Source organism: Melospiza melodia, chromosome 12 (assembly GCF_035770615.1).
Source record: "Melospiza melodia melodia isolate bMelMel2 chromosome 12, bMelMel2.pri, whole genome shotgun sequence".
Lineage (NCBI taxonomy): Eukaryota > Metazoa > Chordata > Aves > Passeriformes > Passerellidae > Melospiza > Melospiza melodia.
In genome coordinates this window covers 15,694,224-15,708,420 of record NC_086205.1, presented here as the reverse complement: position 1 = coordinate 15,708,420, position 14,197 = coordinate 15,694,224, and the positions used below count along the sequence as shown (strand labels likewise).

The 14,197-nt window shown below is 38.4% G+C and overlaps 1 long non-coding RNA gene across 1 annotated transcript; it reads left to right on the top strand.

Moving 5' to 3' along the window:
• The first annotated feature begins 3,097 nt into the window (after window positions 1-3,097).
• LOC134423439 (uncharacterized) lies at window positions 3,098-13,990 on the top strand. The gene is made up of 4 exons (XR_010029118.1): window positions 3,098-3,183; window positions 6,388-6,448; window positions 6,564-6,685; window positions 13,810-13,990. It is a non-coding gene; the product is annotated as an uncharacterized LOC134423439 (long non-coding RNA).
• The last annotated feature ends 207 nt before the right edge of the window (window positions 13,991-14,197 follow it).

Genomic DNA, 14,197 nt, shown 5'->3' with positions numbered 1-14,197 from the left:
CAACAGCTGTCTTGGGAGTAAATTTCTATGGTAAAACTGGTTTTTGGTTTTTTTTTCCACAGGAGTTTCTTTCATGAGAAATGAATCCTGAGATGTGAGAGAAAGTAAAGTAAGGTATTCATGGTAGTAATTAATTATAAATCAAAATAGAAAAGAAAAATTGTAAAAGTTAAAGCTTTATCCTGCAGTGGGTTTGAAATCAGACTGAAGTTAGGAGGACACAAGAGGTATGAGCCCCTTCGTGGGAGCTAAGTAAAGGCTGTAGTCTGCACTCTGCAAAGGCTAAGACTAGGTCTCAGCTGTGAATTTGGTACTGATTTAGCACCTCTTTTGCATTCTTTCTTCAATGGTAATTTATTTTCCCTGTGGTAGAGAGGGCTTCTTTGTGGAGATATAAGGTAGGGTAGAATGTGGAGAGCAGATAAAAAAGGCACTGGTGAAACAAAGTCCTCTGAAAAAGTGGATGGAGGTGTTTTTATGCCTGATAGCTAAAAAAAATGATGGCCCTAGGCCCTCCAAATGTGTTTGATTCTTTTGTGTGCAATAAGGAATTTGAGCTCTTTGAGCATTTTGGGGAAGGTCAGGTGGTTAATTTTGAAGTGTTTGCCACAGCTGTGTAAATGTTAGAGAATCCCGTGAGGCCTCAAACCCGTATTATAAACTCAGGAGCTCTGAGGTGGGCGTTGGAGGAGGCAGGACTTTATCACAAGGAAACTGTTGATGGAAGGGGAGAGTCATTTACAGATGATTCTGAGATGGAAGGAAGGAGAGAATATCATGTAATTTGGATCCTAGATGCCATGGGGTACTCAAGTAACATACATTCTTTATAGTGCACTGAATGCTAAACAATAGAATATTTTGGAAATTTCAACAAATGTTATTGTTAACCCCAAAGTGCTTAAAAGTCATGAATTCCATTTCAAAAAAAAGCTCTGGAAATTTAAAATAATAGAAACAATACATGGAATGCATGTTTGTGATAATGTGGCACATTTTCAAGCAGTCTCTGATATTAAGGGTTATATACCTTGTCTTTTTATTGTTAGACTTAATATATTGTATATCCTCCATTGTAACAGAAAAAGACTAAATAACTGAGACTTAGATATAATCTTAAAACTGCAATCTTGTCCAGAAGGCAGTAATTTTCCTTCAAATCTGATAATTCATTTTCACTCTTATTTCCGTACTAATTACTCGTGCACATTGTTGTATCCTGATTGAAGTTAGAACACAAGAATTTCCTGGTCCTCTTTCTACGCTTTTGCACTACAATATTAAAACATGGCTCCTCATAATCTTGAGGATTTTTAAATTTTTTTTTTCTGATGAAATCACCAAAAAGAAATTTTGATATTTTCTAGTAAGAGTAGAAGGTGATCACATCCAGTCATGTGTGGGATCAGTGAATTTGTCTGGGCAATGTGGCAGGTTACAGGGTGGGAATGGGTTAAGCTGAACAATGTGGTAAAAGATTTTTAAATTATTTTGGGGTTTATACATAGGGAAACAAGATTTTAAAAAATCCTACCTTTGTTGATGATGCCATTGTTTTGGAGCATATTCTGTACAACTCCAGAAGTTAAGTTTTGCATTTCAATGGACTTGCAATTCTTCCTTTGGAAATACAATATACAGCCCCAAAATTACTACAGCTCTTCTTCTTAGATCACATCCTGTTGAAAGAAACATTTTTGAGAATGTTCATTGGCACATTTTCACCATCATCAAGGGCTCAGATAGGAGTTCTTGTGCTTTTGGACTCCTCATATTCAAGAAATTATTGCATAGAAATATGGCAATGTGTTGCATTTTGTTTGCTGGAGACTCAGATTCTGTCCCCTTTATTGTTCTTCAATAATCACAGAGATTCAGCAAAATAAATATGGGTATTTACAGAGAGCTGGCTGTTTCACAAGCAGGACAATCAACACACTATTATTTTCATGAAAATTCTTTTTAAATCTTAAAAAAGCTGCATTATAATTACTTAAACCTTATTTTTCTCTTCCTTTTTTTTTTCTCCCTTGCAGTTGGAGCTAAGTAAGTGAAAATTCTGTCTTCAGAATCTCAAGTTTCAAAAGAAACATAACTCTGGATTTTGGATGGTCTGACTTCCTTTTCCAGGGATGTGTCAAGTCCAGTATTTCAGTTTGAAACACTGATGTGACAGACTGCCATAATGCAATGTGTTCAACCACCTCAGTGATGCATCAAGTGAAAGGAGTTCCCAAAGATTCAGTTCACACATGCACACACACACACAAAAATGAGGGATAAACAGTATGGGAAGCGGAACATAAATCTTTTTCACATAGTTTGGCACAAATTCAATTATAATTTGTAAATGTTCAATCAATTAGACCACTCAGTTGTTTAACTTATAACTTTGAAGGCAGATTATCTTTTCCAAGGGGAAAGCGTCTGTCAACCAAGACCTTTTATGTGAACTGCTCCAGAAGGAAAATGCTACATTTGCGATGGAACATGAAGAGATTTGGGAGAAAAGTGTGTAATACCAGGACGTCTTTGGCTGAATGTCAAGATTTTGATAGGAATAGGCTAGCTAAACCTTTAAACTGCCAAATGACACACAAACACTCTCCACCCAGGGAAAAAATGGGGTTTTTTCCCCCCTTAAATTAGAAATAGTAATCTAGTGTCTTTATAATGTTTAATACTTGTAGTGATAATTCAATATTAGCTGCTGGTACATTTGGAAGAAACTGCATGAAAGCCCATTACATTGTCCTTCACTTTCAAATGCTTTCCAGTGTCTTACTTACATGCTGATTTTACTTGTGGCTTCTTTAATTTCAAAACCCATACAAGATATCACAGTCTTCATACCTTATCAATAGTCACTTCCAAACACTGGGAACTGCAGTTGGCACCTGGGTGCCATGGAGGGGAGACTTGTAAATATGGAGATACAGAAAGCTAAGGATGAGAGGGGCGGGAGGTCAATACCAACTCAATATGCACTGGTGTGTTTTTTGAGTTCCAACTTTGTCATCAGGGCTGGGAAAACCCTTGTGTTAGACATTTTTTCCTGCTGCAGATGCAGAGCTTGCCTGTCAGAGAGCAGGAACACTGGTGGGTTTGGCAGTCCCATGATGGCACCAGAAGCAACAGGGACACACGGGAGCTGGAGGTGTGTCCCTTCTGTCAACTTGCAATGTGAGTTCATTGAATACACTTTATGTGGACAAACCAGAGCTGTCTGCACTCTGGGACCAAATTGGAGCAGTTCATGACTGGCTGTGGTCCACTGACAAAACAACTGAAATACTGTTCAAACTGAAAACATTGCATTTACTCTCTCCTATTGAAGGCACTTTCTGTGTTGTGTTGGCTGCACAAGAATTTTGACTGAGCATTGAACATGTAGACCAAAACTAAATCATAACCAGATTCTGTCTGAAATCTTGTCTGCCAAGAAGCACAACAGAAATGATGTCTGTCCAAGCACTGCTGCTGCTGGGTTAAGACATAAGGCTGAGCTGCCTCACCAGCTCTGGCTGAGTGCAGGAGCCTTGGCTGCCTGCTTTTGACTGCATGTAACCTTTCCAAAAGCACCCAAATATCTACAAGCCTGAATCTCACTGAAAGGCAGATGGCTTAGGGGTGACTAACATCAACAACGCCCTAAATGCAGTGAAATTGCCTGGGATGGTCTGATAAACCTCAGAGCTCTCCTTCTGCCCGAGTTTAGGTAGTTGTGGAAGGTGCAGAGTTACCAGCTGAGTGTTAAACAGTGTTTAGTTGGCCAAAGCTGGCTGATTTTTGGGAAAGTGAGTGGCTGCTAATTTTTTTCCACCTCCCATTACCCATGCCTGTAGATCTGGTGTGGGGCTTTGCAATGGCCACGAGATATTGGTCTGTAGGTGCATGGTGCTCCTTGTGCCACCCAAGGCGGTGCTCAGTGTGGAGTGCTCCCGCAAAACCTGTGGCATGCCAGCTTTAATTCAGTAAGGACTGGAAGATTTTTTCCCTGTGGATCTTTTACATTCAAGTCAGGCTTCACATAGCCCACAGTCTAAAAAAAAAAAAGGAAAAAAATCTTTCACTACAGAGACAAATAGCAACATGTGGCTGGAAGATAACAGAAACGTACATGCAAGTGCAAAAATTAAATATGGAAATATGAAAATGAGGTTGGGTTTTTTTCTAAGCAAAAGAACTGATCCACTTTTCATTGCTGGAAATTGCATGGGGTTTTATTTCCTCAGCAGCTGATCTCAGAAAAACAAAATGGAAAAAAAAATCCATAGATAAGACGCACCACCACTGTACCCTGACTTTTTGGTTTGCTTTGGAAGTGAGAGTCTTTTGCAAAACTTTTGCAGCTGGCCTGAAAAACAGCAACAAGAAAGATAAAGGCAAAATGGTACATTAGAACTAAATAAATGTGCAGAATGCAGATGTGCAGCCTTTCTGCCTTCCCTTCTCTGCCTTTAGTCTTCCTGCAGTGTCATACCTTTCCAAGGAACACTGGACTTCTTTTAAAAGACTGTTTCTTCATTTTTCACTGTCATTTTCCACATCTCCTCCCTCCCTCTGTATCCCTTCTCCCTATCTGCAGCCCACATCTTTGCCAGATAGTTAATGTAAAAATGATTACCTCAGCTCCTTGCAGGCTCTGCCCCTGCTCTGTGGTGGTTTAAACAAGCTGCCTGGTTGCTGAAAAAAATCGCAATGCTCAGCAACGGGGCTGGTTGTCTGTGAGCCACATCATCCTGGAGGTGGCTGGTAAGAGCTGCCTCCAGGAGCAGCAGAGAGAGAGAGATGCAGACTCCAGTGTTAAAGAGGCAGACTGTGGGGATCACTCTCTTCCTTCTCCTGTTAATGACTCAGTCTGTATTTACAGAGGAACAAAGTAAAAGAAACACCCACCCGTGGTCTTGTAATTTTCATTAGTCCCCAACAAATGAAATTATTTAAGTATTCTTTGGAAGGGATGAAAATGAGTTATCTAGTTGCCTCTTCCTATGCAAGGATTTTGTATGATTTTTGCCCATATTTCATTTTAAAGTGCATGGTTCTGGGATGTCCCTCACCAGGGGCCTTTGCTGTGTCAGGTACAATTAGAAACCGAGGCTAATTGGGGTCAATATTCCATTATATGAAGCAAAGTGATAGGGAAATGAGCTTTCATTTGAAGGTAACTGGTTCTGGTGTGTCTGTGCAGGCAGTCCCGACTGGAAAGAAACTGAGGCCCATTTTGCACTTACAGACACCAAATTTTTGGGGTGCAAAATTAGCAGTGATTTATTGAGTTTTCCTATCAGAATACATCCCAAAAACTGCCAGTACTTCAAGTCTGAGATGCATTTTTTGCCCTGTAAAACCCCAGAAAACACTTTTTGTTAAAACAATTTTAAAACATAAAGTCTGATAATCAATTAGCTTCAACATTATCTACAAAGACAGCTTGACAACTTTCCATTAACCAAGCAATAAATAATCTAAAATAGGGGTGGTTTATCAGTGCCATGCTATACAACATGAGCCACATAACAGCCCACCCCTCTTTGAGGAGTGCTGGGCTCTGCAGTGTACCAGGAAAGGCCATTAAAAATAATTAGGGAATCTGGTCCCTTCTCTTTCCCATCTGACTAATAACAAGTTGTGCTTCAGAGCATGCTGTTCTAAAGATTGGGGAAGGCAGGACCAAAGTTAAGCCTGGAGGTGTACACACCAGGCACACAGGGAAAAGAAAGGGAAAAAGAGTCTGGTCCTTTCCGTGGGTGTGTTGTGATATGCAGACTCCAGAGCAGAACTGAGACAGCCTCAGCATCCTTGCAGACAGTCCTTTCTAGCATTCCCCTTGCTTGGCTGTTATTGCTGTCATTTTCCTTGGGGTTTTTTTGGTGGAATCTCAAGGAGTCCCAGCCTCTAGGATGGTGTAGGTGCAGCAAATGCACCCAGCAGATGCTCAGCAGGTCCATGTCTGATGGCCTTCAGTGGTGATGTCTCCTGGTTAACAAAGTGCTCAGGACCCTGAGCAATGGGTATATGAACACAGAAGGGAGTAATCAGAGAGAAAATTACATGGGTTTTATAGTTCATATAGGCCTAAATAAATTAGGGCTTTTTCTTTTCCTTTTTTTTTTTTTTTTGACAATGCAATATCATTATCCAGATGAGGCAGGCATCCTTTTATTGCCCTCCATTCACTTTTCATTGCCACCCATGCACCCTATTCCCACAATCTGTGTTTTAGTTTCCACAGGTATTTAATATTCTCAAATTGTTTCCACTGCTTTGAGATCTGATTTTATCTGTTTCCTTCTCTTTATGTTTACTTTTTCCTTACAATGCTTCTCCTTAAACTTTTTCTTCCACTTGACAAACTCCTTTCCAATTGTTTTCACTATCTAGAGAGCACCTATAATTTTCCTGGGCTAGTACCAAGCTTCTGATTGACCACTCCTCAGTTTTGGTGAGTATCTTTCACTGTCTTAGATGTTCAAATTGTGTAGCTTAATTTGTCTTCATCTCCATCTTCTTCCACCACACAGTACAGTGCCTTTAATCACTCTTCCTGGTTTCCTCAGGTCAACTGTTCACGTTCAGAGGTTCTGGAAGGGTATCCTGCCCTGAAGACTCATGGTGCCTGCTCCTTTCCTGAATGGGAAACTGAAGATTTTCATCTCCTCACTACCACCGATAACTCCAGGTATTTATTCAATATTCAGTATTGTAATCAGAAGGAGATTATGAGATAGACTGCTTCTTGTGTTTAAAAGGTGCACAAATTGGTAAAAGCATTTCATTTTGCTTACTCCTGATTGGCTCCAAGGAGATGGGGAAATGGAGATACAGACAGTTCCATGCCTACTTGGAAGGTTTCAGTAATGAGAGAGGATTGCTCTGGCCTTTCTGCACCTCTCCATGACGCACTGAGGGCAATGAACATCTGAGTACTGTGAGCACTGGAGCAGATTTCCTTCCCTGCCTTGTCAAGGGCTTGGTGGGACCAAGTCAAAGTACTGTGCACACTTTCACACACTTTTTTATAACGTTCTAGAAGAAGCTGTGCTATTGTTTTATACAATGCCAGTGGTACCACAGCACTTCAAACAGGTCTGTGAAATGCAGTTCGTTCTATCCCTGCTGTTATAATTTTCCAGGATATTAGAAAATATCCTAAGCCCAAAAATTTGGATTAAGATCTCCACTTCTCCAACAGCTGAGTTTGCTGTCTTCTGTCCTTGGGTTTGCAGTTCTTGGTCAGTCTGGGAGAGATTACAAACAGTCTCCCCTGTTCTAACAAGTAGGCAGGTCCAGAGGCAGCTGTTTTTGCTGTTGTGCCATAATGAGTGAATGACTGAGCCCTAAAGAAGGAGATTTCTTTTCTGAATTCAAAACTTTCTGCAGTTTTAAGTCTTCCTTCAGTGTCAGGGGGTTTTCCTTAGTAAACTGTGCACCTGATACTACTCAGAGCCTAATTACTGTAAGTCAGGCCTTTATTTCTTTCCAGGAGAAACCCTTTTGTGTTATTAAAATACAAAAATGCCTCACTGACTGACTTCCATATAAAGGGGGAGGGGAAGGAGCCACACATAACTTGAGTTACTCGAGCATAAGCTATTTTTATTCAATTGAGCCCTTTAGTTCAGATTAGGATCATAGCTTCCTTTGAATGTACAAGTTACTTTGAGTTCTTAGTTCAGTGTTGAAAAACTAACACTTAGGAACTTCTGAATATAAACCTCACTGAAAAGATGAACTTACAAAAGTGCCTGTCTGGATTGTATATGAATCTTTACAGGAAAATAGGGAAACAAGCTAAGGTAGCAGGGGAAAAGTCTTGTTTGTGTTTTGCATCTTAATATTGGGAGAAGAAGACCTGTAGGTTATAACAACAGATTTGTGATGGGTTCTGAGAAAACAGTGGAGAGGTTGTGATGATGGAGAGTGGTATGTGCATTTTTATTTCTTATATCTCTGTGTAGTAAGAGGCAATCACAGCAGTGTCAGATTCTCTTAGCAGATTATTGGTTGATTTATTTAATTATTTGTCATATATGACAAGGGAAATATATTTTGTTATAGGCTAGTATTCATATAATAATAATAAAATACACCATTTTTATGCTATTACTCCACTGTCTCAATAAAGAAGGCCACTGTTTTAACAGATGGAAAAGTCAGAACTGACCAGGAAGAAAAAAAAAAAGCCAAAACTCTTCTCTAAAACTACTACATCTGAAGGAGGTCGTAATTATTTCCTTCTCTGTAAGTTACAGCAACATATTGAAAGTTAATAAAGATAAATGTAACATTTACTGGGTAATAAAAGATTGTGGAAGGAAATAAACAAATGTAGGATATAGTGCATCTAAGTAAACACAAAGGTTGTAAAACCTTCAAACTCAAATATCAAGAGCACTGCAAATTAATGCTGCACACAATAGACCCTTTGGAAGCTAACTTAATCCACCCCCATGTATCTACATGAGGGCCATGCATAACAATGCATGAGCTGGATTTCCATTAGAGTTTCCTCTGCAGGCTGTCAGTTGTTTGAAGAAATAACAATTTCCTAGGCATGAAAGCTTTTTCAGAATGTTCCCACTGATGTGTAATAAAAGTGACTTTACTTTTTTTCCTTCCCTGCTCTCCTTCAGCCCCTCCCCCTGAGATGTGACTTCTGGGGGAAGAAGAGGATGGACTTAGACCCTCGGCCCCCTACCAGTTTACCTTGCCAGGATTATCAGTGCAGGTGTTAAAATAATTGAAGGTGTGGTAGGAGATACAACCCCTAATAGCTTTTCCTATATGGAGATTACCTAGGTAGAGAATGCCAGAGTACCTGAAGAATAGGCAAGTGAGTACCTTATTAACATAGCACCATTCAGCGGCAGCTGCATATCTGGAAAAAAAAAACCTTTAAAGAGCCTATTCATCTATGTTAATGGGCCCATTGCACAGTACATTGTGTGGGAAATTAAGTCTCTGGCTGTGAACTTCCTGTGCTGTGCAAGCTGCCTTGACTCTTTTTTATTGCTTCAGTGTTATTATCTCCTCCTGGAAATAAAAACAATCATGTTCTCACATTTGAGAAGCCAAAACATTCCCAGATAACAAACTGGTTGAAAGTTTCTTTTGTTTCCCTTATTAAGTGAAAAAATATGTTTTGAAATTAAAGTAAACCCTAAATTAACATCAAAGCCCATCAAATTAGCTGAGCTGTCATACGCATGACAATGTTGGGTTTTCTTTTTTTTCCCCCCTCCCCTGTAAAATACACAATTTAAATTGCTTTCGTATTTATTGTTCCTTCCTTGGAATTAATTTTTGCCACAAAATATGTTAATTTATTCAAATGAGACATGATTTTTGAATGTTTGACTGGCAAAAGAACTGCTTTCCTGCTGAAAGACTGAGGTAGAAAATAACAATTTTCTTTTAAAGCATTTCTCAAAAATATAGTCTCTCCATTTTAGCAAAGAGTGGACATTTCTTTAAAAGTAGGTCAAGGAATGTATATTAAAAAATTGCTTATTCAACTTTTTTTCAAGCTTGTCATGAATTTGAGAGTAATATACAATGTTTTGCAGTCTGTCTCACCTACAAGGAAGAATTATTATCAAATATTTAAACAATTTTCCATCCTCTCTTTGTGATCCAAGTGCTGCACATTGCATCGTCGTCATCATTATCATCATTATCTTCATCATGCTGATAGAAGGACTAATGATCAATACTAACTGATTACAACTCAATTAAGGAGGATCCTCTCAGTGTAATTTTTTTTTTAATCTTGCCTCTTCTAGTCCTTCTGCATTTTCAAGTTAACCTAATATGTTCCACTATTTAACATGTTTAATGAGCATACTGGAATATAAGTAAAATCGTTATTTAATGTGCTGTATTGCTTCTATGGTATGTACTCAACTTCCCTTGGGCAATAGGAGTATATAAAGAGCAGCCAAAAAAACCCCAAAAATTCACAGTTAGAAAATGGAAGTTCTTGATATTGACTGCAACAGAATTTATCTCTTCAGACAAGCAGCTGTCTAGAAGCCTTGTAGAGATAGACACGGGCAGGAGAAGCTCTGAGTAAGTCACCACGCAATAGAGAGTGTGAGGAAGCCAGTGTGGGAACAGCCTCCCAGTACAAATCATCATTTCATCCAATCTGTTTGCACAGACATCCCTTGCAACCATCCTATTATTTTTCATCAAAATGTTATCTGCAAGCTCTTTGGGGCAAGGATGGCTTGGCACACATGGCACCTTGCTCTGTTTTCTGTGCTTGATAGTGCTCGACAATGTTATCATAATGCAAATTATTGTTGTTCCTGGTAGGGACTGCACTGAGTGCTCTTCGCTTATCTGCAAGTCTGACAAGTGATAATCCAGTAACATCAGAGAGGAAATCAATATTTCATATTAGTTAATGATTTAATTATGGAAATTCTTCCCTTAATGCCATTTGTTAACTAAAGTCACCATAAATTGTATTCTGTTCAGCTCATCTTTCAGTGGCACTCTGAATTACACCTTCCTGACATTTAGATATTGGAATATTAAACAGATTTCTCTTTCCAGTCCGGTCCAACACTTTGTTCACAATGCAGGCCATCTGGGAATGTGTACCCATTAATGATCTGGGAGGCACTGTTAAGAGTTTGCATATTTTAAAAAGTCAGAGAAAATTAGAACTGCAGGAACACCAACATATCACATTCGCATTACATAAGTAGATCTGTCATCTACATTATTACTTTTTTCCAGTGATATATTGCATTGCATTTTTTTCCTCTTTGCTCATGTGTTTATTTTTAAAACAACATGCAACTTTTTTTTTTCTTTTCTTTAAGGCTGGAATTGCATGTTTTATAGTGTGCTGTTGAGAGTTTAAGAAATGCAGAGTGAAGTCCCAGGCTAGTGATTCCCATTTAGTTGCTTTTACACAGCAATATTGTTTTTATATAGCAAGTCGGCTGTTGGCATTTCAAGAATCACAGAGGTGCCAGTAATTTGGGTGCAAGCAAAATTTTTGAAACAGTTCCTGTAAAGATAATTCAGATTAATGGGCCATTTACAGTCTTGCTAACTTACTAACTGGCTGTGTGCTCTAGGTAATCAGGGTGACATTACTGCCGGCACAAAAATGACATCTCGTCATCAGAAATTTTCTTCATTGGCATGGAAAATGCCAGGCACATCACCTCTGACTGTGTGGCCACCACATCTATTAACCTTATTGATTTGGAGTCATGCTGTGCCACACTGGAAAACTACTCCCTGCTGAAAGACTCAAGTGGATCAATCCTGAACCATGAACAAAAACTCAATAACTAAATGTAGTAGGCACCTTTCTCCATTAAGTATTCCTCAAAGTAAATCACATTAGAGAACATCACTGTGAGGAACTTACCTTGGGATTCTGTGATCTCCCAGAAACCAACAGGGAAAATAGCAAAATAGGAGGGCAAGAGATTGCACATTGCTGAATATACTTTATATCTCTTGATCTTGTTCTCAAATATCTATGTTTATGTCATGATATTTTAATTTTATTCTACAACTCTGTTCCCCTTTCTAAACATTAAAAGTTTTTCTTTGATGTTTGTTTTTCATTATGATTGTCCCTGGTAAGTCATCCAATGACAGATGATTATGAAAAACAAAGTTTTCTATCCTTTATGAACCTTTCAGCATTTTCATGTATTTATAAGCATTCATTTTTGAGACCCTCATTGTGATGGGGTTTGAAAATGAAACAAGCCAACTCCTTTCAGCCTCATACAGTTAACAAAGAAGGCAACAAAAGGACTTCCAGAGCTTCATATTTCCTAACAAAAGATAGAGGGCAGCAGCAAGCCCCATTCATATTTAAATGTTCCTGGCTTTGGAATTAAAAGTCCATCTTTCATGTTACCATTTCCGTTCCTCACTTTTTGTTGGTGTTTGCTGGCAATGAAAACTCTGTCCCAAACATTAATGTGACTCTTCAGTTCAGTCTGTTCTTAGAAAATATTCCTTGTCACAGGCAGCTGAAGATTTCTTAAACAGCACTTGCAAATCATTGTAGCTTATAATTGTCTTGCAAAACTGATCTAGGATAAGAAAAGTGTGGGTGCAACCACTCTGTGCACACGTGAGTAATGGCTGATTGTAGCTGAGTAAGTTGTTTAAGAGGCCAGAGGGACCCTTCTCCTCAGAAAAATTACTTATGTGAGTCAGGGGTACAGGATGGGACAGGATCATTTCTGTTGCTCAGTACTGTTACAACTTTGCCCAGGGGTCTGATCTGACAGCAAAACCTGAAAGCAAAGGGTTTAATTTTGCATTGGTTTTGGTGTTAATGGACAGAACAAAGTTCATTAAAAATTCTCCTTGCACTGTGTTCAATCCTGCCTATCATCTGTATACATATCTGTGTTACATATTTTAATATTTTATTTCAAAGTAAATTCTGGATTATGCAAAAAAGGGAAAAGAAAATGCAATGACATATTAGAAAATATTACCAGTTACTTGGGAAAAAAGTGATTTCTCAAAGCCATGTAAAAGTCTGGAAAGTATTCTTTTTATTCCTTAGGAAATAACCCTGGGTATCTAATTAATATCATGAAATTAAGGCCATTTATCTGAAAAACTGAAAAAAGATCTATATATGCACCAAAGTTCAGTGTTTGTCCCTGAGCTCTAACACAAGATATACTGTGTGAAAGTCTAACATGGGATACACCATATATCATCTCTATTTAGAGCCCCTAGGCAGGAAGTATGGATAAAAAAAATAATCAAAATTACTGTTTTTCTTTACTGAAAGCCCTCGAAGGAATTCATTGGAATGAGTTCTGTCTGCCCATCTAATTGATAATTATTTAATTAGCAATTTATAATGATAATGGGATTTTACCCCCCACCAGTCCATCTTGTCTGTAAGAAAAATTTAAGTAGACAACCTTATGTATTACTTTACCACTTTTGGCAGTTGGCACAAGATATTGTGGGCCAGCGTTGTGATTTCCTACAGTTAAACCATAAAAGCAATGTATTCATATATTTCCTTTGCCTACAGTGTTTCCTTTTCTCATTACCGTGGGTGACTGGCACTCTCACAATGTGTGTGGGTGCACAGGCTTGTTGTGTCACCGTGGACAGTTCTAAGAGCAGCTTCATTAGTTCTTTTTACAACAAAAGCTAGGTTTTTTTTCCTGCCTTCTCTTTCTTTCCCTTAGTTGGCATGCGGGTTGAATTTTTCTTGGACCCCCTGCTTGACTTTTTTTTTAGAGCTCCTTTTGAACAGTGCAGCAGTGTGAACACTAGGAATTGTAACTGATAGACTGTTTGCAGGAGAACTCATGAAAGTTCTCTTTGTTCACTTCACATCAACCAGGTTTATGCAGACCCTCCCCCATCTCAGGGAAAAGGAAATCCACTTTTAATTATACATTGATGGGAATCACTGTATAGTGAAATTGCATCAAGTGGAGAATGCCCACTTTATTCTCTTTTATCTGAGAATCCAAAAGAAGAACTGGAGTAAAAAAAAATGGATATGCAAGCATAGACTTCCCAATATAGAGCCAGGCCTGCCTAATTTAAATCAATCTGCCAACTCCACTTCCAGTCCTGATTAAAATTTTCAGCTGAATCTCTGCACTGTGAGGGTGTCTTGTCTTTAGTCCTTGAGCCTGGAAGGTTGTCTTTTTGAGAGCTTTACAAAAAAAAAAAATTGCCAAAACAATATTTTTTTATTTCAAAGGAAAAAATTGTAAGCATATGATATTTTCAAAATTTGAATTGAATAATTTTTTTTTCCTTTTTCTCCCTCAGATAAGCATATTGAAATTGTGTAGAAGACTCCTGAGGGCAAAAGAAAGAAGATAGATCTGGTGGCAGAATGAAGAGATAATATAACCTGGTGAGAAGTATAAGTAAACAAGAGAAGCACTTTGTGTCATTTTGTGTTGTTATGTCCAGTGAAATGAATGGTAACATTTTCAGCAGTACTTACAGGAACCTCTGTGATGATAAATCATTTGAGTAATCTGCTAATAAATATGTAATGTTAATTTTCTTTCTTTTTTAAATTAATATCACAAGATACCATTAATATAGACAATGGAGCAAGATATTCAGCTTTGTTGTTTATACTATCAAAGTTCACTATGGTCATATTTGCCTTTTGAATCTTCCAGTACTAAAAGGAAGTACTGGTGTT